Genomic DNA, 26337 nt, shown 5'->3' with positions numbered 1-26337 from the left:
TTTTTTTTTTTTTTCTTTGAGACAAGGTGTGGCTCTGTCACCCACAGAGTGCAGTGGCATAAGCAATGTCCATGGCCTGGGGTAAAGTGATCCTCCCAAGTAAATGTAACCACAGGTGCATGCCACCACACCTGGCTAATTTTTGTATTTTTTTGTAGAGACCAGGTATTACCATGTTGCCCCTACTTGGTCTTGAACCCCTGAGCTCAAGAAATCCACCCTCCTTGGTCTCCCAAATTGCTGGGATTACAGGCATGACCAACTGTGCCATTGCTTTGGTATTCTTCCTGCATCTACTAATGCCTGAATTTATCTCCCTTTCTATTACCTAGAAAATGCCTTCTTACTCTCCAATTCCTAATCCAAATGTTTTACTTATTTTATCAACTGTATTTCCATTAGATTCTCTAGATCTCCTAGAAAACTATAAAAAATCAGGTTGTATTGTACCATTGATTTGCATGTTTTTCCCCTGTGCTTGACTGTAAATTTCTTGTAGGCATTGCTTTCTTTCCCTCCACCCTCAGCAACTAATTTGGTGCTTGTTTTTAGCAAGTTATCTGATAAATATGTGCTGGGTGACCAGCAAAGATTCACTTCTCTAGTCTCTAGTGAAGGTTTAGCTCCTCCCTTAATGTGAATCAACACTCAATAGTAGTTCATTTTCCAAGAGAATAAGTCAACTTTCCAAGTGCTCCACTAGTGCCTAGTAATATACTTTTTAAATATATTAATGTCTCTCACTGGAGATGTAGAAGGTAAATGCTAAGAAGATTTAGATCTGGCAAGTTGTAATGTTATGAATGATATATTTTAAAGTGTTTTATTTTGAGGGAAGAAATGCTTTGTAGTGATTAATTAAAAGGTTTGGCTCTGTAATAATTGAAGTATATTTGTGGAGCTATTAAAGACTATGTCTGGATGATTTTGATGAGTTGCATCTAAAACACTCCCTTCACATAATGAATTGATATTTTTGAGTGCTGTGATTACAGTGGATTTTTTTAATTTGCATGTGATGTTAGTGGCCTCATTTGTTACTACTTAAATTTGATTGAAATGTTTTTGATTAATTGTTACAAATTCTCTGAATGGTAAGGCAAACTAAGCAGTTTTATTTTCAAAATTCTGTCTCAAGAAATGTTCCTTTTATTTACATTAGTCCTGTTTAGAAGTGGTCTTGCTGCACCATATCTGGTGCATGCAAATCATATTTCCTTCAGAACATAACATTTTATATCAGAGAAAAGAATGCCTCAGGCATAATTCTGTGAGTTAACAACTCTCTTCTCTCAAGCAGCATTCCTTTGGTAACAAGGAAAGAAATAAACAAGAGAAAGAAAGGAATATCCTTTTCTCTAGCCCTTTGGCTAAAATAAGTTTTCTACCTTTTCTCAATCATGTGGACACACATTTTTGGTCTTACCTTCTATGTTCCAACTCCTTCTCCTCCCCACCTCCAACAAGGCATTTTGTAGATCAAATATTTCCATTAGTTGGTAGGCATAGGGATATAGCTGGTGGCCGGTTAAAGAAGAAAACATATTTATCAAGTTCCTTCAAAGTACTGTGTGCTATTTCATATTATATCTTATTTCATTGTGCAATAGCCTTGCAAAATAAAAATATACTAATTTTTATACTTGTGAAAGTTGAGGCTCAGAGAGGTAAAATAATTTGAGCCTGTATGCCCAGCTTGTTATTGAGCTGATGTGAACCCATGACTGCCAGCCTACTCCTTGTGCTCTTCACACTATGCCTTATTATAGCCTCCATTATTCTTTAGCTGAAAAATATCTGCCTGTCGGTCTGAAAAGAGGGAATCAGGTATAGAATTTCAACTCTCAAGTTATCTATTAAAGGAACTCATAGAGGAGATAGCCTTGAGTACAAGAATAATGGGAGTGTTTGAGTTGCTTATATAGGGAAGGCATTCCAGCAAGAGATAACAGCAGGCACAAAGATAAGGTTTGGGGCTACTTGAGGCAGTCTCCCATCTCCTAACTGAGGGTATTCCCTAAGGTCAACCTGTGGTCCTTGAGTTCTGTCTACTTTTGTTTTTTTTTTTGGAGAATTCAACCATCCCATCATTACACTTTCAATTATCGAGTATTAGTCTTCCTTGAGTTCTGGTTGTGAGTCTACAAATGACAACTACATAGCTCCACTTTCATACCTGGGATCACTTCAACCTTAACATATCCAAACTCACTTTCTTTTATATCAAACAAATCCATTTGTAATAGTTTCTTTCTTCCCAGGTTTCTATTAAGTGCAACAAATTTTTCTACTTCCCACTCTGAAAATGTAATCATGTTTAATTTTTCCTGGTCCTCAATTTACCCATTTTTAATCAGATATAGGTAAAACTGTTTTTTAATGTTTTGATTTTGTATCCTCATTTTAATTTCCACAATTGCTATACAATTGAATATCATATATCTATACATCTTAATTAATAGAAGAATGAGAAACCAATACATCTGACCAACTAAAAAATATTCAATACCTCCCCATTTTTGTTGAAAAATACACTACTGGCAATTCCTCATAGTATCTTCAGCTTGCTCTTCTTACCTTTTCAATTTAACCTTATGCTTCTCCTTAGCATTAATCTTCTGCATAAACCAAGCTGCCTCACCACTCAAATTGTTCTTGTACATTGCTGTTTCTGCAAAGTAAATTCATTGAATTTACATAAATTCATTTACATGAATTTCATTAGCATGAAATTTATCCCCACGCATCAAGCTTACACCACGTACAAAGTCTTTCTTCACTATCTAGTCTACAGAAGTTTTGAACACATAGGGCCCATATTAAGACTTTACCATTCACTGAATTGGCTATGATCATATATATATGTATACATCTTCCTAAAAGGAAGAAAACTCCATTTAGCCAAATTCCAAGCAATCTGCAACAAAAGTTTTAATATATATAATTATTAAACATAAAGCAAAGCAAAAGTCATTGTAATAGAGGACAATTCTGGGGAACTTTAGCTATAATTTAATATCTTGAGTTTACTCATTAGCACATTCAGTAACTATTCATTGAGAATATGCTGTGTGCCAGCAACTGTTCTATGCTTTGAGGGTAAAATGAAAAACAACCTAAAATCTCAGCCCTCAAAGAACTTCAACTACAGTCAGAGAGAATGCCAATAAAACATAAATATATAGTATTAATTGCCATTAAAAAAGAGAAGCAAGATGAGGTATTACAGTGAAATTGATTTGGGACTAATTTTAGATATGTTTAGATATAGTGTCATGAACAGCCTTCTGAATAAGTTAAAGAGAAGGAAGAATGAAGCAAGAAAATAAGACACACAGAGTTCTGGGAGGTGGAGGTATGTATCCCAAGCAAAGACAGCAACAACCAAAAAGATCTTAAGGCAGGAAACAGATTTTCATTTTAGAGGACTAGCAAAAACTCCATTGTGATTAAAGTAAAATGAGAAAAGGAGAGAATGGCAAGAGAAAAATGTGGACTGGTATTTGGGGATCAGACTAGGTGAGGTATAGATTTTGTATATTGTCCTGAATGTGATAGGAAGCTTCGGAAGCTTTGAGAAGAGGAGTTACATCATAAGATTAATATGTTCAAGAAATCTTTCTGGTTTCTGTAGACAGAATAAAATTTAGAGCGACAAGAAGAGAAGAGGGAAATCAGATGTCCATTGCAACAGGATGGGTGAGAAATCACGATGGTTTCAACTAGAATGTGTAATGATGAAACTTAATAACTGATTGAATGTTGCGTATAAAGAAAAGAGAATACTTAAAGTTGGGTGCTAGATTTTACCTTTGTGAATGGAGAATTTGGACCTGTGTAATTCAACCTCGAGGGGCAGAGGTTTGAAGGGTAAAATCGATAACTAAGTTTGGACAGGTTTATATTATGTCGTATGAGCTCAAAGGAAAGGTTCAGGCTAGAGAATCAAAGTGTGGGGGAGGGGGAGCCAACTTCATTTGATAATAATAGGACTAAATTAGAAATAATTTGGATTGGAGGGGGTAAGGTAAAAGAGAATAGGTTTGAAGAAATATGTGTTTGTTTTTGGAACGATTAAATTTAAAATTTCTAAGATTAAATTTAAAATTTCTAAGAGACATCTAAGTGAACAAGTCCAGGAACCTGCGAGAAAATTGGACCAATAATTAGGAGAGTTTGGGGTTTGTTTGGAAGCACAATTTGGAAGAACCAAGAAAAGAGCCCAGAGACTAGATAAATAAAGAAAGTCCAAGAACTGAGACCCAGATACAAGTGATAGCATGACAGGAAAAATGTGTTTCAAAGATGAAGAAGTAGTCAATAGTTCCAGTTGCAGATGAGTCAGGTTATATAGAGTTAGGAGTCATCATTGGGTATGGAAACCAGATGTTGGTTGAGGGTTTAGCAAAAAGCAGTTTCAGGGCCCATCTCTTTGAGGAAGGTTTTTGTCTCCCAAAGGCCCAGGCAAAGATGTAAATCAATGTTCATTCGTCAAATAGAACATTCTCATTAGTTGGCTACTGGATTCTATAGTGCAAACCTTGAAATAATGTGCAAACTATCAAGATGCAAGTGTGATACTCATCGCCAAGGATTTCGTTGGTACCAAGAGCACTGAGACCCTGTGGTAGCCTCTTCAGCCTCCTCTTGTAATGGGTTTCAGTTCTTGACAGACTTCTTGCTTGCTTATGCCCAAGTTTAATGTTCCTAAATCAACTGCATTATATAGCCACACATTTTATACGGGGGACTGTAGGAGCAGGCAAAGGAGCACTGAGGCTTGGCAGCACTGTCATGACACTCCTACACTAGGATTGTGTTGCCAAGTGCAGATCCAACTGGGCCCTGAGAAGTGTGTGATGAACAAGGCCCCCTAGAGGGCAGCAGAGCCTCACAGCAGTGGGGAGAAAGCCCAAAACAGAGGTTAGTGGGGAGTTTCACTCAAGGAGACACAAGGGGGCAATGCACACATTTATGGAGAATGAAGTTAAGCTTTGTGAAATGAAGGAAGTCCGTAATACAAAGAGCAGAAAAGTCTAAGATGTGAACCAGACAGCAAACACGAGGCTCGGCTGGGAAAGAAAAGAGTGACCAGAAGTCAGTCACAGGAAAGCAAGGCTGTCTGCTCAGTGAATGTTATTACCCAAGCAATCATAATAAATAGGTACCATTTCACCATTTTCCTAGTCTGTTTTGTGTTGCTATAACAGAATACCACGGACTGGGTAACATTATTTAAATGAAATTTATTTCTCAGTTCTGAAGACTGGGAAATCCAAGACCATGGCACCAGCATCTGGTGAGGGTCATCCCATGGTGGAAGGGCAAGAGAGCATGTGTATGTGTGTGTGAGAAAGAGAGAGCGTGAGAGCAAATGGGAGACAAACTTATCTTTTTACCAGGAGCCCACTCTCCCAATAACTAACCCACTACCATGATAACAGCATTAATCCATTCGTGAGGGCAGAGCCCTGACAACACTCACCCCCAAATGTCCCACCTCTTAATACTGTTACATGGCAATTAAGTTTTCAACACGTGAACTTTTGGTGACATTTTCAAGCTATAGCAACCATGTTGTCTGCTATGGGCTAGATGATAGGTTAGGCAGTGAAGATATAAAAATGAATACAATACCATCCTTCCCCCAGATAACTTTTCTCTTCATAATAAATTCAGAGTCATAAAAAAAAAATGTTAGTAAAGAAGTATAGGTAACTTGATCCTTTGTAGGGGACACTGTGGGTATACAAAAAGGGAAATAATTGTGAGAGAGGACAGGAAAGGCCTCAAAAAAAAAAAAAAAAAAAAGGATAACATGATGGTATGGGTCCTGGTTGTGGGGTTTTTATTTTCCTCTTCTCTGATTTCTCTATGTCTTCCCTGAAATAATATTGTTCTTTCTCATTTATTTATTCTCTCATTCAGCACTTTTTTTATTATTGAGTCTTGCCAGGCCCCACTCACTGTGGTGGGCACTGAGATATATACATGGTCCCTGCCTTCAGAAACCTTCTGCTATTTTATTTGCGGTGAACGTGACAGTCACAAGCAAGGCAGTCAGCTTGCACCCGTTTGTTGCCTCCAATGACACATTCTACACCCTGCCCTCTTTCTAGGCTTAAAGGAGAAAGCTTAAACGGTCAGCTCTACAAGGCCCCATGTGAGAAAGAAAGGTAACAGATAAAGAATATCAAGTCTTTTCACTTAATCAGCTCTTATCGCTTATGCAGTTAACAAATAGTTGTTGTGCACAGTATGCCAAGCTTGTGCCTCTCAGGCCAGGGTAAGTTCAAATTACACCATGGCATTTTCCATTTTAGTTGTAGGAGATTTATTTTTTCACTCTAGGACACCTAGGTGTTATTATCTTTTTTTGAGATGAAGTCTTGTTCTGTCGCCCAGGCTGGAGTGCAGTGGCCCAATCTCAGTTTACTGCAACCTCCACTTCCCGGGCTCAGGTGATTCTCCTGCCTCAGCCTCCTTTGTAGCTGGGATTACAGGTATGTGCCACCATACCTAGCTAATTTTGTATTTTTAGTAAAGACGGGATTTCACCATGTTGGCCAGGCTGATCTCGAACTCCTGACCTCAGGTGATCCACCAGACTCGTCCTCCCAAAGTGCTGCGAGTACAGACATAAGCCACCAAGCCCAGCACGTGTTATTATCTTTACCATGAGTTTAGTGTGCTCTATTTGTTTGTCTATGACAACCTATGTTTATCATCCCCATTGGATTCTAAGCTCCTTGAGTTGAGAGGCTGTGAAATGTATTTTCTGGATGTCAAGTAGAAAACCAAGAACTAGGCCAGGTATCTAGAAAATACACAATATATGTCTAAGTATATCATTTACAAACAGAAGAACCTAGCTTTGAATTCCAACATCAACATTTATAAACTTTGTGACCAATAGATCTCTTTTAAATAGTATCATCAATACCCCTCCCCAGGGTTGTAAAGAGACAATGTTTGAAACAATGTTTAAAAAGCTCTGAGTATAGTGCCTGTTACATATGCTTGCTCTTCCTCTTTCTTTTCTTTATTCTTTGCCCTCTACTTGATTTTTTTTGTTTTTTTTTCTTTTTAGTCATGCCTTTGGTAATTTTGGTTATTTTCTTTAACCTAGTGTTCTACAATACAAGCCTCAGTGTTCAACAGCCCAAATATGAGTCCTGGCTTTGCCTCATCTAACTGTGACTTTCAGCAAGCTACCCAGCCACTCTGTGCCTAAGTTTTTCTTATCGGTGAAAGGGGGATAATAATAGTACATATGTCATAGTGTCTGTATTAGTCCGCTCTCACCCTTCTATAAAGGTACTACACGAGATTGGGTAATTTATAAAGGAAAGAGGTTTAATTGACTCACAGTTCCACATGGCTGGGGAGGATTCAGGAAACTTACAATCATGGCCAAATGTTAAGCAGGCACCTTCTTCACAAGGGAGCAGGAGAGAGAAGAGAAAGCAAAGGGGGAAGAGCCCCTATAAAACCTTTAGATCTCATAAGAACTCACTCACTATCATAAGAAGAGCATGGGGGAAACTCCCCTTCACGATCCAATCACCTCCCTTCCTCCACACATGGAGATTACAGATCCCTCCCTTGACATGTGAGAATTACAATTCAAGATGAGATCTGAGTGGGGACAGAGAGCCAAACCATATAAGAGTCTTAGTGAAATTAAATGCTAAAATCTACCTAAAACATCAATCCTGTAAATTACGTAGTATTTCTTCCATTATTCAAATAGAAAATTTGAGAAAAAGTTATATGTTATTCATAACAATACAGCTAGTAAGTGGTATTGCTGAGAATAAAATCCATGTTAATTAACTCCAAATCCAGTACACTTAATTACCATAATATATCACCCATCTCAGGCAAAGTAAAGCCCAGTCAAGTTAGACAAATCTGAAGAGCTATGGTATATCTATCTATATGTATGTTTACATAGGTATATGTGTGTGATTGGGTGTGTGTATATACGTGTATCTGTGTCTATGTATTTGTATATGCTTATATACGTGTGTTTATACAGATGATACTACTTAACTTCATGCATTAGCTTATCACACTCTGATATGATAAACTCCTAATATCCATAACAGATCACAGTAAAACGCCTAGCTTAGGACCTAGCAAATACTAAGTACTTAAGAAACATCAGTAAATGTTTCTTTGGATATTTTGCATTGTGAAATTAAAGTAATCTCACTTTCCTTTATTGTGACAGACACTCAGCAGTGTGGAAATCTGCTTGGAAATGACAAAATTAGGAAATCCATCTGTTGTAATCATGTGTGATTATAATTAACCATAAAACATTATCCTAACACCAGGGAAATATAATTACCTTTATTAAAATAATACTCTTAAGACAATGTGATGGGGCTGGGTGCGGTGGCTCATGCCTGTAATCCCAGCACTTTGGGAGGCCAAGGCGGGCAGATCACGAGGTCAGGAGATTGAGACCATCCTGGCTAACATGGCCAAACCCCATCTCTACTAAAAATACAAAAAAATTTGCCAGGAGTGGTGATGGACACCTGCAGTCCCAGCTACTCAGGAGGCTGAGGCAGGAGAATGGCGTGAACCCAGGAGGCAGAGCTTGCAGTGAGCTGAGATCACGCCACTGCACTCCAACCTGGGTGACAGAGCAAGACTCTGTCTCAAAAAAATAAAAATTAAAAACAGAAATAAAAATAAAGACAATGTGATGAAGAATAGAGGAAGTGGAAAGGTAATCTCTAGTCATAGACTTGTGATTTTAGTTCCCTCCTCCCCGTGTCATGAAGTAGAGATGATTCTTTTGATGGCCATGTAAGTGCACAGCTTACACTAGCTACCTGTAATTGCATGCCCAGGACTTTCCAGAACTGCTTCTGTCTCCCTGGGTGTCATTCCCAATCTTGGGCAGCTGCAACTATCAAAAGTAAGCATGATTCCCCTCCCTTCAGTCTTCACCCCTCGCATGTATATAGGCAAAAGAAACATCCCAATCTCCTTCCTCCACCCCTATTCTCATCTTGTTCTTGTCAAAATCCAGTTATTTTAAATCCTGAAATAAATGGGAACTAAGCTTCTTGGCAAAATGTAGAAAGATTTTTGTTTCTAAGTAGTCCAAAGACAAAGGAATGAGGAAAAAAAAGACAAGTTTTATGTGTTGAGATAGGACAGGAGGGGTTAAAAGGGCAACAAAGGTAAAGGAAGAAGGCTAGAGGAAGAAAGGAGGGTGGCAAACAATGATTTAGTTGCGACAAGAACTGGTGAATGAACTTCTGTGTATGATAGAAGGGGGAGGCTAGTTTGGATGTGGTTAGATTTAGATAAATAGTACTGCTTTGCCTTTGATAAATGTCCCTGCTTTTACCATTTCACTTGTTGAGTTGCTGCTCTATACTAGGCCCTATGCTAGATACTTGTTAAAAGAAAAGACATGCCCATGTAGCTATAAAGTTTATGGTGTAGTGAGAAAAACACTTACTAAACTAGTAGTCGGCAGATATTTAATTATAATTTGTAATAATTGGTATGAAGGAAGTGAATAGGCCCTATTACAGATGAACAAGGGAGACAGGCTGAGATAAAGTAAAGAGAAGAGCATCATTTGTCTCTATACCATTTTCAAATCCAGCCTAAATCACAGCAGCATAAATTAGGGTATGTGGGAGCAGACGGATCCAGATGGAGGTAGGTCCAGATGGAGATAGGTCCATCTGGAGGTAAGAAAATCAAAGATGCATTAACTTAAAAGAATTAATGGAGATATTATTGGTTATGTCTCGTATGAGGAAGCACTATTTCATAAGTGTTAGGGGCCGTGTGGAGGAAACAGGACTAATATTTTGTATCAGAGCTATCTGGGAAAAGCCTGCCTGGTTATAGAAGTTATTAGTACAGAAATAAATGACAGATATGAAAGCAACATTATGAAACAACTATAAAATCAAGCATTTTGAAAGATGGCCAAACAGGAACAGCTCCGGTCTAAAGCTCCCAGCGTGAGCGACGCAGAAGACAGGTGATTCCTGCATTTCCATCTGAGGTACCGTGTTCATCTCACTAGGGAGTGCCAGACAGTGGGTGCAGGTCAGTGGATGAGCGCACCGTGCCCCAGCCGAAGCAGGGGCGAGGCATTGCCTCACTCGGGAAGCGCAAGGGGTCAGGGAGTTCCCTTTCCAGGGGTGACAGATGGCACCTGGAAAATCGGGCCACTCCCACCCGAATACTGTGCTTTTCTGACGGGCTTAGGAAACGGTGCACCAGATTATAGCCCGCACCTGGCTCAGAGGGTCCTACGCCCACAGAGTCTCGCTGATTGCTAGCACAGCAGTCTGAGATCAAACAGCAAGGCGGCAGCGAAGCTGGGGGAGGGGCTCCCGCCATTGCCCAGGCACGCTTAGGTAAACAAAGCAGCCCGGAAGCTCGAACCAGGTGGAGCCCACCACAGCTCAAGGAGGCCTGCCTGCCTCTGCAGGCTCCACCTCTGGGGGCAGGGCACACACAAACAAAAAGACAGCAGTAACCTCTGCAGACTTAAATGTCCCCATCTGACAGCTTTGAGGAGAGCAGTGGTTCTCCCAGCACGCAGCTGGAGATCTGAGAACGAGCAGACTGCCTCCTCAAGTGGGTCCCTGACCCCTGACCCCCGAGCAGCCTAACTGGGAGGCACCCCCCAGCAGGGGCAGACTGACACCTCACATGGCCGGCGGGGTACTCCAACAGACCTGCAGCTGAGGGTCCTGTCTGTTAGAAGGAAAACTAACAAACAGAAAGGACATCCACACCAAAAACCCATCTGTACATCACCGTCATCAAAGACCAAAAGTAGATAAAACCACAAAGATGGGGAAAAAACAGAGCAGAAAAACTGGAAACTCTAAAAAACAGAGTGCCTCTCCTCCGCCAAAGGAACGCAGTTCCTCACCAGCAACGGAACAAAGCTGGATGGAGAATGACTTTGACGAGCTGAGAGAAGAAGGCTCAGACGATCAAATCACTCCAAGCTACGGGAGGATATTCAAACCAAAGGCAAAGAAGTTGAAAACTTTGAAAAAAATTTAGAAGAATGTATAACTAGAATAACCAATACAGAGAAGTGCTTAAATGAGCTGATGGAGCTGAAAACCAAGGCTCGAGAACTACGTGAAGAATGAAGAAGCCTCAGGAGCCAATGCGATCAAATGGAAGAAAGGGTATCAGCAATGGAAGATGAAATGAATGAAATGAAGCGAGAAGGGAAGTTTAGAGAAAAAAGAATAAAAAGAAATGAGCAAAGCCTCCAAGAAATGTGGGACTATGTGAAAAGACCAAATCTACGTCTGATTGGTGTACCTGAAAGTGATGGGGAGAACGGAACCAAGTTGGAAAACACTCTGCAGGATATTATCCAGGAGAACTTCCCCAATCTAGCAAGGCAGGCCAACATTCAGATTCAGAAATACAGAGAACGCCACAAAGATACTCCTCGAGAAGAGCAACTCCAAGACACATAATTGTCAGATTCACCAAAGTTGAAATGAAGGAAAAAATGTTAAGGGCAGCCAGAGAGAAAGGTCGGGTTACCCACAAAGGGAAGCCCAGCAGACTAACAGCGGATCTCTCGGCAGAAACCCTACAAGCCAGAAGAGAGTGGGGGCCAATATTCAACATTCTTAAAGAAAATAATTTTCAACCCAGAATTTCATATCCAGCCAAACTAAGCTTCATAAGTGAAGGAGAAATAAAATACTTTACAGACAAGCAAATGCTGAGAGATTTTGTCACCACCAGGCCTGCCCTAAAAGAGCTCCAGAAGGAAGTGCTAAACATGGAAAGGCACAACCGGTACCAGCCGCTGCAAAATCATGCCAAAATGTAAAGACCATCGAGACTAGGAAGAGACTGCATCAACTAACGAGCAAAATAACCAGCTAACATCATAATGACAGGATCAAATTCACACATAACAATATTAACTTTAAATGTAAATAGACTAAATGCTCCAATTAAAAGACACAGACTGGCAAATTGGATAAAGACTCAAGACCCATCAGTGTGCTGTATTCAGGAAACCCATCTCATGTGCAGAGACACACATAGGCTCAAAATAAAAGGATGGAGGAAGATCTACCAAGCAAATGGAAAACAAAAAAAGGCAGGGATTGCAATCCTAGTCTCTGATAAAACAGACTTTAAACCAACAAAGATCAAAAGAGACAAAGAAGGACATTACATAATGGTAAAGGGATCAATTCAACAAGAAGAGCTAACTATCCTAAATATATATGCACCCAATACAGGAGCACCCAGATTCATAAAGCAAGTCCTGAGTGACCTACAAAGAGACTTAGACTCTCACACATTAATAATGGGGAACTTCAACACCCCACTCTCAACATTAGAGAGATCAACGAGACAGAAAGTCAACAAGGATACCCAGGAATTGAACTCAGCTCTGCACCAAGTGGACCTAATAGACATCTACAGAACTCTCCACCCCAAAACAACAGAATATACATTTTTTTCAGCACCACACCACACCTATTCCAAAATTGACCACATACTTGGAAGTAAAGCTCTCCTCAGCAAATGTATCTCTCCTCTGAGAGATAACGAACTATCTCTCAGATCACAGTGCAATCAAGCTAGAACTCAGGATTAAGAATCTCACTCAAAACCGCTCAACTACATGGAAACTGAACAACCTGCTCCTGAATGACTACTGGGTACATAACAAAATGAAGGCAGAAACAAAGATGTTCTTTGAAACCAATGAGAACCAAGACACAACACACCAGAATCTCTGGGATGCATTCAAAGCAGTGTGTAGAGGGAAATTTATAGCACTAAATGCCCACAAGAGAAAGCAGGAAAGATCCAAAACTGACACCCTAACACCACAATTAAAAGAACTAGAAAAGCAAGAGCAAACACATTCAAAAGCTAGCAGAAGGCAATAAATAACTAAAATCAGAGCAGAACTGAAGGAAATAGAGACACAAAAAACCCTTCAAAAAATTAATGAATCCAGGAGCTGGTTTTTTGAAAGGATCAACAAAATTGATAGACCGCTAGCAAGACTAATAAAGAAAAAAAGAGAGAAGAATCAAATAGACGCAATAAAAAATGATAAAAGGGATATCACCACTGATCCCACAGAAATACAAACTACCATCAGAGAATATTACAAACACCTCTATGCAAATAAACTAGAAAATCTAGAAGAAATGGATAAATTCCTCGACACATACACTCTCCCAAGACTAAACCAGGCAAAAGATTAATCTCTGAATAGACCAATAACAGCAGCTGAAATTGTGGCAATAATCAATAGCTTACCAAGCAAAAAGAGTCCAGGATCAGATGGATTCACAGCCGAATTCTACCAGAGGTACAAGGAGGAACTGGTACCATTCCTTCTGAAACTATTCCAATCAATAGAAAAAGAGGGAATCCTCCCTAACTCATTTTATGAGGCCAGCATCATCCTGATACCAAAGCCTGGCAGAGACACAACCAAAAAAGAGAATTTTAGACCAATATCCTTGATGAACATTGATGCAAAAATCCTCAATAAAATACTGGCAAACCAAACCCAGCAGCACATCAAAAAGCTTATCCACCATGATCAAGTGGGCTTCATCCCTGGGATGCAAGGCTGCTTCAATATACACAAATCAATAAATGTAATCCAGCATATAAACAGAACCAAAGACAAAAACCACATGATTATCTCAATAGATGCAGAAAAGGCCTTTGACAAAATTCAACAACCCTTCATGATAAAAACTCTCAATAAATTAGGTATTGATGGGTCGTATCTCAAAATAATAAGAGCTATCTATGACAAACCCACAGCCAATATCATACTGAATGGGCAAAAACTGGAAGCATTCCCTCTGAAAACTGGCACAAGACAGAGATGCCCTCTCTCACCACTTCTATTCAACCTACTGTTGGAAGTTCTGGCCAGGGCAATTAGGCAGGAGAAGGAAATAATGGGTATTCAATTAGGAAAAGAGGAAGTCAAATTGTCCCTGTTTGCAGACAACATGATTGTATATCTAGAAAACCCCACTGTCTCAGCCCAAAATCTCCTTAAGCTGATAAGCAACTTCAGCAGTTTCAGGATACAAAATCAATGTACAAAAATCACAAGCATTCTTATACACAAATAACAGACAAACAGAGAGCCAAATCATGAGTGAACTCCCATTCACAACTGCTTCAAAGAGAATAATATACCTAGGAATCCAACTTACAAGGGATGTGAAGGACCTCTTCAAGGAGAACTACAAACCACTGCTCAAGGAAATAAAAGAGGATACAAACAAATGGAAGAACATTCCATGCTCATGGGTAAGAAGAATCAATATCGTGAAAATGGCCATACTGCCCAAGGTAATTTACAGATTCAATGCCATCCCCATCAAGCTACCAATGACTTTCTTCACAGAATTGGAAAAAACTACTTTAAAGTTCATATGGAACCAAAAAAGAGCCCGCATTGCCAAGTCAATCCTAAGCCAAAAGAACAAAGCTGGAGGCATCATGCTACCTGACTTCAAACTATACTACAAGGCTACAGTAACCAAAACAGCATGGTACTGGTACCAAAACAGAGATATAGATCAATGGAACAGAACAGAGCCCTCAGAAATAATGCCACATATCTACAACTATCTGATCTTTGACAAACCTGACAAAAACAAGCAATGGGGAAAGGATTCCCTATTTAATAAATGGTGCTGGGAAAACTGGCTAGCCATATGTAGAAAGCTGAAACTGGATCCCTTCCTTACACCTTATACAAAAATTAATTCAAGATGGATTAAAGACTTACATGTTAGACCTAAAACCATAAAAACCCTAGAAGAAAACCTAGGCATTACCATTCAGGACATAGGCATGGGCAAGGACTTCATGTCTAAAACAGCAAAAGCAATGGCAACAAAAGCCAAAATTGACAAATGGGATCTAATTAAACTAAAGAGCTTCTGCACAGCAAAAGAAACTACCATCAGAGTTAACAGGCAACCTACAAAATGGGAGAAAATTTTCGCAACCTACTCATCTGACAAAGGGCTAATATCCAGAATCTACAATGAACTCAAACAAATTTACAAGAAAAAAACACACAACCCCATCAAAAAGTGGGCAAAGGACATGAACAGACACTTCTCAAAAGAAGACATTTATGCAGCCAAAAGACACATGAAAAAATGCTCACCATCACTGGCCATCAGAGAAATGCAAAACAAAACCACAATGAGATACCATCTCACACCAGTTAGAATGGCAATCATTAAAAAGTCAGGAAACAACAGGTGCTGGAGAGGATGTGGAGAAATAGGAACACTTTTACACTGTTGGTGGGACTGTAAACTAGTTCAACCCTTGTGGAAGTCAGTGTGGCGATTCCTCAGGGATCTAGAACTAGAATTTCCATTTGACCCAGCCATCCCATTACTGGGCATATACCCAAAGGACTATAAATTATGCTGCTATAAAAACACATGCACATGTATGTTTATTGCGGCATTATTCACAATAGCAAAGACTTAGAACCAACCCAAATGTCCAACAATGATAGACTGGATTAAGAAAATGTGGCACATATACACTATGGAATACTATGCAGCCATAAAAAATGACGAGTTCATGTCCTTTGTAGGGACGTGGATGAAATTGGAAATCATCATTCTCAGTAAACTATCGCAAGAACAAAAAACCAAACACCGCATATTCTCACTCATAGGTGGGAACTGAACAATGAGAACACATGGACACAGGAAGGGGAACATCACACTTTGGGGACTGTTGTGGGGTGGAGGGAGCAGGGAGGGATAGCATTGGGAGATATACCTAATGCTAGATGACGAGTTGGTGGGTGCAGCGCACCAGCATGGCACATGTATACATATGTAACTAACCTGCACATTGCGCACATGTACCATAAAACCTAAAGTATAATAATAATAAATAAATAAATAAAAAAGAAATGGAACTACTCTGTTCAAAGCAACCCTGGAGAGTCTAGGAGCTCACCTGTTGGGCCTCCACTGCCCCTGCTGGCACTTATAGGAAGTGATTTGAAGATCACCTGACCAACAAAAAAGAACCCCCCCAAGGGAGGAGTCAAGAAATGAAATACCTCATTTAAGTTTACCAATAGCTAGCTGAAATCCCATCTTTAATACCATATCTCATCAGTTTAAGGCTTTGATACCTGGTGAAATCCTACCCCACTCTTCTTTCTCAAAAGAGTGATATTCAGAATTCTTGTCAGTGATTCATATCTCAATGTGAATAAAGAATATCAAAAGGAGAAAAAAAATCAAGCATTTTATATGAATTGTCTTACCTGATCCTCAATATTTCCATTGTATATATGGAGAAATTTTAACTCAGAAAGCATAACCAACCCTATGAACATAAACACAGTTTATGATTCCCTTATGGGTCAAAGGTAAACTCTGGTAAACAGGTAGATCCAGGCTTTGTGAGACCTAAAGTTCCTTCTACTTGGGGAGCTTTAGTTAAGAAAAAGATTACAAAATGTGAATACAAAAATAGAAACAGGGCCTTGCCAGGGGCATCTGTGAGTGAGGGACCCTGATACTCCATCAGCTTTAGAGCAAATCTGCTTCCATCGAGCACTACTGAGGTTTAAGTTCCATTAGTCCCCAGACTGAGAAAATTAAGTTGCTGGTGCAAATTTTAATCAAAGTTAGTATCACAGAGGGATCAGTCTTCCTATCCAAAAGGGTAGAAAGGGCTCAAGTAAAAGTATAGGCAGTAGCTCAAGCCAAGGAGATTATGGGAAAAAAAAGATGATAAGGTTTGAAAAATAGTACAGTTGCCTGTATCCCTTAGGCCATTTAAAGACAGAACTAGGTTTAACAAATGGCACAGCTACCATTTGTAGCCAGCATTTTAGTGAGAAGCAATTTACCTCACAGTTGACCATTCTAGTAACCTGGGCAAATCACTTAATTTCCTGTGTCCTAGTTCTTCATTTGTAAAGTAGGAATAATAATAGTACCTAACTCAAAAGACTGTTGTAATGATTAAATCAGTAAATTCAGGGACTTAGAATTGTGTCTGGAATATTCCAAGTGCTCAGTAAGTGATGGCTCTTATTACATTTATTATCTAGCTTCATCTGACTTCACAGCATTTCGAGTTGTTCATGTATAAATATGTGAGGAAAAATCTCCATTGGAAAACTATCTATCGCTCTTTAGAAACTGTAAGTTATCCGTCTGAAAATTCCTCAGTCCTGTAAGATAGAAACTAGCAACTTTTAATTAATGCCATAATGAAATGTTTCCTATGGAGACCCTTCTTATAGTTAACATTTTGTTCCTCCCTGAAAAGTTTTCCCTACTGAGGATGTTGTATAAGCTTGTAAAGCACCTTAGGATTGGTTTTGAAATCTGTATCTTCCTGAATTTCTATTGATTGTGCAACAAATAGTAATGCTGAAGGAAAATACACAATAAAATGGCAATGACTTATGATGATTCATATCTGAAAACAAGCTCTCATCATAAGCAGGATTAAAATACATCCTTTGGGAATTCTTCAGAAACTAAATGAAAGGCTTTACTCAATACAAAATTTAACACATTTCCATAATATTGGTGTGCTGTAATTTTTTAAACTATTCTCCAGTGGTTGGTTTGTTCTTGTTTTGTTGAGGGTTTTTTTTCTGTTTTCTATAACACTGAAGGAAAAAATCTTTGTGCAGAAACCTTTGAGCTTATGTTGAATTGTTTCCTTAGAATAAATTCCTAGACTTACTAAGTCAATACAGCTGATTTTTTACTTTTTAATTCCTTATTTGCATTGCTTCCCCACTTTTCAGCTTTTACCTTTCCATTATTTTCATAGAACACAGTGAAATATGTTACCTGGTAATTTCTCAAATCATTTTACAACTTATGTTCACTTTGCCATTAGTTTCTGGAGCTATTAATCATGCTCAATTTTTGTTTTTAATCTGATTTATCTGAAGGAATCAAGTTGACATTTCAAGTCTGTGCAAAAGATGTTTTTCCGTGCATGGAGATCACAAGATCTGATGGAATATCTAGTAAATCATTCCAATATATTTACATATATAGATACATAGAAGGTTGAGAGATGATATTGAAGAAAGGAATTACTTTGCAATAGTACTGCATAATATTGATCTTTTTAAATTTGGCTTCACTCTTTCCCTCTAACCTAAAGATCCATAATGACTTCCCTTCTGCCTTCATCTAGAATTTTCCTCTGATCAATTAGACTTGGAAGGCTGACTTGGGCTTTCCTTCAGCTCTCTTTGTAACACTTTGGAGTTGTTAAAATATTCTACTCTCATCCCTGTCTGTCTTCTGCTATCACACTGTATCCCACACATCGAAACTGATTGTCAGCTCTTCTCAGTGATGCCTCTTTTACAGCCTTCAGATTTTTGGTGCATTTCTGTCTAGGAAAACTCCAGCCAGAGAAATGCTAATCTGCTTGTGTGTTAGCAAGGGGCCCAGAGGGTGATTTATTCCACTTGACCATTATGTAGTCAAATTTGACCTTTTAAAAATTAAGCATTTATTGTGCTTAAAGCCTAGCTCCACTAAGTATACACTATTAACTTCATGTATGACCTTTTCAGTCTCAAATGTGCCATCAGATTATTTAAATAAGGGGTTTTTAAGCATGAAATAATGAAAAAGGTAAGTTGTTAATGAAGAGCCTGAGATTTGGAGGTAAAACATTTGGTTTCTAGTGGCACTTCTGAGACTTACAAGCTATGGGGTCTTGACCAAATTGTGAAGCTTTCTGAGCCACAGTTTCCTTATCAGCTGGATGGGGATAATTACGTTCCTGAGTTTGTTAAGAAAATTAAGTGATATAGGGAAAGTTTTTCTATAATAATGTGAATGCTATTCAAAAGTATATTACACCATAGTTTCTCTCTTCACTTTATGACTGCCAAGATCCAAAATTAGGATGGTCCCAAAAGGAATGTGGCAATAAATCTGTAGAATAAGATGCAATGTGCAGCATTCTACCTTATATATTTTCCCTAAGATGTTTTAAAATTATAAACTGTGTTTCTGGGTGATCGCTAAAGATATCATCTAAGGGTAGATGTCTGATCAAAATTTCACCTGAGGTCGAAAAGCTGAGGTCTTGGCTGGTGTTCAAGGAACCAACATGGGAAAAGAATTTAATGTGCTCAAAGCTGTTATAAAGCTTTGTGTTGGCACAAAGGGGGAGTGGATACAATAACTACATCAAAGTCAAGATTAAAAACTAAAGTCAGAAAAATTCTGTCTCAAGCCAGGGAGGCAAAGGGAAAGAGAGAGCTAAGAAATAAAAACTGGCTCCAAAACTTGCTATAATTGGTCTCAAAGAAGATGGTGGCTAGAAAGGAACTCCTAAATCATCATTGAGTTGAGCCAGGACTACTTGTATATGGATCTGTCACTGACTAATAAGGAATAAGCACATAAGCACATTGAGGTTCATTTTCTTTTTTGTGTGTGTGACACTTTCTTATTTGAATTACACAAAAGATAATTGCAAACAATTTTTGTTAAATATGTATAAGCCCATGCCAATTCTTCAATATATGTGAACAAAAGTGTTTTCAGAGTAGTTATAAGGCTTCAGTGCTATGAGCTGAATCATTTCCCATTACCTAATCAGTTTAAGAATGTAACGCTAAACTCACAGTAACTGGTTATGACTGTAACTAGCATAGCTTTCAGGAAATGAACAAGGGTGTTTCTTCCATGATTATAAGGACCAATTGTTTAGGCTTTCTCTAAGTGTGGATTATTGAGAAAATAATACTTTGTTTTACCCAATCGATCTCTCTCTTTTTTGCTCCTTACAGATCTAACTTATTAACTCTCACACTTATTTTATATAAATGGTACATACAGAAAGGAGCATTATTTAAAAGAACGCAAACATCTAAGTAAAACTAAAGTATTTATTAGTAGTAACTTCTTTAGATTCATCATATATATACACACACACACATGCGTACACACAGAGAGACACCCACAATATTTATAAACAGTCAAACCTAAGTAAATGCTATAAACAATTTCAGAAATTCTTAGACTCAGTTTTGGAAGAAAAACTAATGAAACCAAGTATAGCAGGTAGGAGGATTTCAGCCTCAGAAAATCTATAACCTAACTCAAAGTGGCTTAAATGATAAGCAAATTAATCTCACATAAAAAGAATTTCTGACACTAAAAAGGCTAATTCAGTAGCTCAAAGGACACAATGGCTCAAGGACCTACTTATTTCGACCTTTCCAGTCCACCACTGAGTCACTGGACAACAGTTTTTGAAATGTTGGCTTAGCTTCTCTCATGCCTGCCATATGGTTGGAGCATTGTCAGGTATCACATCCAGACCACTGTCCACAGAAAAAGAGACTATGTTTTCCAGTGTTTTATTAATACTAAAGAAATTGTTCTCAGAAGTCTCCAGAAGACTCTCTCCCATGATCACTGGCTAAAACTGATGAGTAAAGTGGCAAGTGAATCCGATAATTACTATTACCGTCTTAATCTAATCAGTGTCTACATCCTGAAGGTAAGGATGGGACTGCTTGTTAAGAAGAATGTGACAATGCAAAGGAAAGGCAAATATTTTAAAAAATAAGTATCTTCCATATAATTGTATTAGTTCATTTTCATGCTGCTGATAAAGACATACCCGAGACTGTGCAATTTACAAAAGAAAGAGGTTTAATTGGATTTACAGTTCCACATGGCTGAGGAAGACTCACGATCATGGCAGAAGGCAAGGAGAAGCAAGTCCCATCTTACAAGGATGGCAGCAGGCAAAGAGAGAATGATAGCCAAGCAAAACAAGTTTCCCCTTATCAAACCATCAGCTCTCATGAGACTTATTCACTAACATGAGAACAATATAGGGGAAACTGCCCCCATGATTCAATTATCTCCCACAAGGTCCCTCCCACAACACATGGGAATTATGGGAGTACAAGTGAAGATGAAATTTGGGTGGGGAAACAGAGCCAAACCATATTATTCTGCCCCAGCCCCTCCCAAATCTCATAACTTCACATTTCAAAACCAATCATGCCTTCCCGACAGTCCCCTAAAGTCTCAAATTATTTCAGCATTAACTCAAAAGTGCACAGTCCAAAGTCTCTTCCAAGACAAGGCAAGTCCTTTCCACCTATGTGCCTGTAAAATCAAAAGCAAGTTAGTTACTTCCTAGATAAAATGGGTGTACAGGAATTGGGTAAATACAGCCATTCCAAATGGGAGAAATTGGCCAAAACAAAGGGGTAACAGGTCCCATGGAAGTCCACAATCCACCAGGGCAGTCAAATCTTAAACTTCCAAAATGATCTCCTTTGACTTCATGTCTCACATCCAGGTCACGCTAATGCAAGAAGTGACCTCCCATGGTCTTAGGCAACTCCACCTCTGCGGCTTTGAAGAGTACAGCCTCCCTCCCAGCTGCTTTCACAGGCTGGTGTTGAGTGTCTACCGCTTTTCTAGGCACACGGTGCAAGTCATCAGTGGTTCTACCATTTTGGCGTCTGGAGGACAGCAGCCCTCTTCTTACAGCTCCACTAGGCAGTGCCCCAGTAGAGACTCTGTGTGAGGACTCTGACCCCACATTTCCCTTCTGCACTGCCCTAGCAGAGGTTCTCCATGAAAGCCCCACCCCTGCAACAAACTTCTGCCTGGACCTCAGACATTTTCATACATCTTCTGAAATCTAGGTGGTTCCTGAACCTCAATTCTTGACTTCTGAATACCCACAGGCTCAACACCACATGGAAGCTGCCAAGACCTGGGGCTTGCATCCTCTGAAGCCACCGTCTGAGTTCTATGTTGACCCATTTCAGCCATAACTAGAGTGGCTGGGATGCAGGGCACCAAGTCCCTGGCTGCACACAGCTCAGGGACCCCAGGCCTGGTCCACGAAACCACTTTTTCCTCCTAAGCCTCCAGATCTGTGATGGAAGGGGCTGCCTGAAGACCTCTGACATGCTCTGGAGACATTTTCCCCATTGTCTTGGGGATTAACATTTGGCTCCTCATTACTTATGCAAATTTCCTGGAAATTTATAATTTAATTCTCCTTTTTGTCAGTCATTCATGCATACCTCATTCAATAAATATTATTACCTATATGATCATAGGCACTGGGAAGATAGCAGTGAAGCACACAGTTCAGAACCATGCCTTCATAGAGCTTACATTCTATCACAGATTCCACTGGGGGGAAACAGAGAATAAATAAAATAAATAAGTAAAATATAAATTATTGTAGATAAGTGTTCCTGATAAAAGCAGGAAATGGTAACAGAAACAGTAGAGTGGTAGTTGCCTTTTTAAATAGGGTGGTCTGGCAGGATGTATTGAGAAAGTGACATTTAGGCAAAAATTTGAAAGAAGTAAGCTTTGAGGATATTTTTAAGGAAAGCATTACAGGCAGAGGAAATGGCCAAAGCAAAGACACTATGCTGGGAGGATATCTGGTGTCTTCAAGCAACAAGATCACTGTAGATGAAGCAATGTGAGCAAGGGAGAAAAAGTGAGTTTTCAGATCAGAGATAGTCAGGGAGTGGCAGATAAGTGTAGGGATTTGTAAACCATGATAAAAAATTCATAATTTACTCAGAGAAATGAGTAACAGTGTTTTGAGCAGAGGAATGATATGAAAAGATTTCTATTTTGACAGGATATTCTGCTTGCTGGGTGGAGGCTGAAATGGGTTTGGTTTGGGTTGGGGAAATTTAGTAACAGACAAAGGAGAACCAGTTTGAGAAACTGTTAAAATTTTAACAGGTATTGGTGGCTTGGGCCAGGGTAATAAATACTGGTGAGAAATGGTCAGATTTTAGGTATGTTTTGCAGATGGAGCCTGCAGTATATGCTGACTGATTACAAAAAAGTCTGTTCTTTCCTCCTTTTTTCTATACTTACTTTATCTCAAAACTCTGTACATTAGTTACCACTTTCTGTAAACATCGTTAATATTTTCCATCTTCCTTGATCTCTTGACCAACATGTACAGAATGTCTTCAGTTTGTATTTATTATTAAAAACAGAACAAATAACAACAGCAAATCCTGTTGAAGATTTCATAATCCCTAAAGTTACAATTCCATTTTGTTCATTTATTCATGGAGGTATTCCCTCAGAAAATGTTGGTTGAGGGCTTACATAATGCAGGCACTATGTTTAGGGTTTACTCATGTCGTCATTTTTCTTTAAGTCTCTGCACTTCCATGTTTATGCTCAAGCTTAGTCTTAAAACTCTGCCATCTTTACTGCAATTTTGGTATGAAAATCCCTTATAGGATTTTCTGTAACATTCACAGTGAGTTGTCATATGACTATAGTTCAAATGTCCCTCACTCAATAACTTTTACTATTTTTGGCACATTCTTGGCCAAAAAGACTCTTTTCCTCTCATATTGTTTTTCTCTGCTCATACCATACTTCTATTCTAAATAATAAAAAGTAGTTGAGGAAAGAGAGAATTTAAATTTGCTTTGTAAATGGGATGCATCTATATTGGTTTAAATGAGAGGTTTCGTTGAAGAACACACTCCTACCCACTTACTCCCCAGACTTACCCTCCTGCCTCATTAGTGTCCATTCCATATTGAGTTACTAAAATTTACACATAAGACATATGTGAAATATGCAACATTTTCCAACTCCCTTTCACAAACTTCTTAGAGAAATCATGCTGTTTTTTTCTATGAATAGTTTAAAGCATTATAGCATGAAGTAAAATAGGTATACTGTGGTTTCTACACATATAAGAAAATATCTCCCTGTGGTTTTCACTAAGCTGAATGACAGCTAGCTTAGGAATGGAAAACGAGTTTAAGTGCTCACAAGGCTTAGCACAATGCTCCTTCAAGGGGAAGACTATGGGGCATAGTAGATGTCAGTGTGAGAGAGAAAGTGGTGAAAGAAAATTATTTTTTAAGACAATTTTATCTATTGGAAAGAACAAAACCTGGAGCAGGATAAGCCTATGACAAAACTGGAGTAAGGGAAATGTGCCTCTGGTGCCTTTAGCTTTCTCATTTGCTGTGTTCTTTCCCCTCCATTCTTGAACTCTCTAGGAAACTTAGGCCCTTTCTCCACTCATTTTTAACCAAATATGTTCGCAGAGAGTCTGCAATATCTATCAGAAAACATGTCTCTAAGTATGCCATGGGATACTCACAACAGCATTTGAATCTTGAGTGTCCTCACTCGTATAGGATGGAAAACATTTGTTCCTTGGCATCAGAGAAAAATGAGGGAAGAATTCATCAATGGAATCTTCCTAGCATCTCATAAGTTGTAGCACATTTGTAAATTCTATTTCTATATATTGTTCTTTGCTTCATCCACTGACCTTTCCCTTCCAAACCATATAGAGGCCCTGTCTATAATTCCTATTTAATGATAAACCCCCCTTCTTATTCAACCGCTTCACTAAACACTCCATTTACTGTTGTTTTCTTAAACTGAAACCCAGTTCCCTCCTAAGGACATTTCTACCCCGTATCTCTCTCAAGTAAAGTTTCTTATTCTTCCATATCACTTGTTTCACAGGACACAGAGATGGAGGTCAGCAACTCAACGCTGCTTCCAGACATATTTCACACCCTTACATACAAAAATGTGAAAATTAAACCTCTGATTGAATTTAGACTCATGGAATCTAGTTATCCCTCTATCTTTTAGCTTCGTTTATAACTACTATTTACTGCCAACTTCTGGATAAAGAACTTCTGTCTATCCCAAGCCCGGCTATCATTCTGAGTGAATTTAGTGCTTGTATAAAGGACAGATGAGTACCAAGCTTCTTTCTTCCCCCCACTTCTAATACATTTTAATGTTCCTATTCCTGGTCACTTACTCAAACTTGATCAGCCTCACATAAGGCATCGTTATTTCCAATATCAAAATCTCTCCTTTTCTGCCAGCTTCAGACATAATTCTCCATCTATCTGCTATTTCACCTAATATACACATTTATTATTTAAACTTGTTTATTTTCTTCTAGTCTTTCACTTCATTCTGCACTCATTTATGCATTCTGAATCACATAGCCAATATAGAAATTTCAGTAATACAATATTCAGTAGATATTGGTAGGAAAGAGGAATTGAGGTGAAGAAATGAAATTTTTGATCCCAATAATAATGGAAAATTACATTTACTATCTGATCCTAAGTTATTCTTACCTGCACATCTTTTAGATTTACCAGATGAACGTAGGCTCTTATAGAACTCGGTACAGAAGAGCTAGAACTTCCTGGGAAAAGAAGGTACAAGAAGAACAACAACAACAAAAATCTTTACAGAAGATAAGCAAAACTTATTTCAGAATAAGTCATTCTGAAATGTATTAAATCTATTGTGAGAGTTTTTCATGCCAAGCTTCTGGCCTGTAAACTAAAGTGTCAAAGCTGTATTAGGCATAAATCTAGAAATCCAGAGTTTATAAGAAAACTTACAAGTTTATAAGATTGAAGAGCCTTGAACTCCATGTCTAGCATATACAAGGCACGCAGCAAATTTTTTTTCTGTAAATGTTTTAAGGGAATGCTTACACTAACAGTGTTATAAAAGTTTTTGGACGGGTAGAATGAGCATGGCTATTCACCTCCTTTCCACTGTCTACATAGTTTTCCTGTTCTGAATATTTTCAACCATTCTCATTGTATTTGTAACCATCGGTATGTTGAGAGCTCCCGTGTATAACAATCCTCTCACCTCCAAATGTTTATACTCATGTGTCTGCTGAATATGTCCACTTGGATGTCCCACCAGCATCTCAAATCAAATATTCCACAATGAAGTTTTTCCTTCCTTCCCCAAATATACTCCTTCTCTTGAATTTTCTTAACTCAGTTAACTGCACCATCCAACACAGTAACTGGAGTATCATTCTATACTTCTCCATATTATACTTATCATCCAATAAATCCTACTCATTTTTGCCTCCTAAATAGTCTTGAGGCTGTGCTCTATTTTTCATCTGTATTATCACTACCCTGAGCATTAGCTTATCATCTCTCACATGCATAACTGTAGTAGTATTTCTCTATCTCTAGTTTTGTTCCTTCAAGTCCATTGCATTTTATCTAAATGTCAACTCTGATACTGTTTTATCTAATGTAAGGATTCCACAATGACATCTCATAATCGACAAGCAAATTCATCATTTTTATATGCTTCTCCATCTGCTTTCCCCTTTGACCTCCTATTTTATACTTCTTACAACAAAAATTACTAAACAGTGTTTCCCAGTATACACCATGCTGCTCAACCTCTCTACATG

General features: G+C 38.6%; 1 protein-coding gene and 1 long non-coding RNA gene across 8 annotated transcripts in view; one reads left to right on the top strand and one right to left on the bottom strand.

The window, feature by feature from the left end:
- The window catches only part of GRM5 (glutamate metabotropic receptor 5), a 664926-nt gene that overhangs the window by 613676 nt on the left and 24913 nt on the right, over positions 1-26337 (top strand). The gene's annotated exons all lie outside the window — the stretch shown is intronic.
- The window catches only part of LOC129048727 (uncharacterized), a 182068-nt gene that overhangs the window by 140359 nt on the left and 15372 nt on the right, over positions 1-26337 (bottom strand). For 2 of the 3 annotated variants that reach the window (XR_008511306.2, XR_008511305.1), the window contains exons 3-6: positions 25238-25308; positions 24229-24283; positions 2578-2671; positions 1427-1517 (exon numbers count right to left, since the gene is read on the bottom strand). This is a non-coding gene — a long non-coding RNA (uncharacterized LOC129048727). Of the gene's footprint in view, positions 1-1426; positions 1518-2577; positions 2672-16032; positions 16088-24228; positions 24284-25237; positions 25309-26337 lie in introns of all 3 variants that reach the window. The other variant, XR_008511307.1, reaches the window with a different exon arrangement.

Source organism: Pongo abelii, chromosome 9 (genome assembly GCF_028885655.2).
Source record: "Pongo abelii isolate AG06213 chromosome 9, NHGRI_mPonAbe1-v2.0_pri, whole genome shotgun sequence".
Classification (NCBI taxonomy): Eukaryota; Metazoa; Chordata; class Mammalia; order Primates; family Hominidae; genus Pongo; species Pongo abelii.
This window is presented reverse-complemented; position numbering and strand designations above follow the sequence as displayed.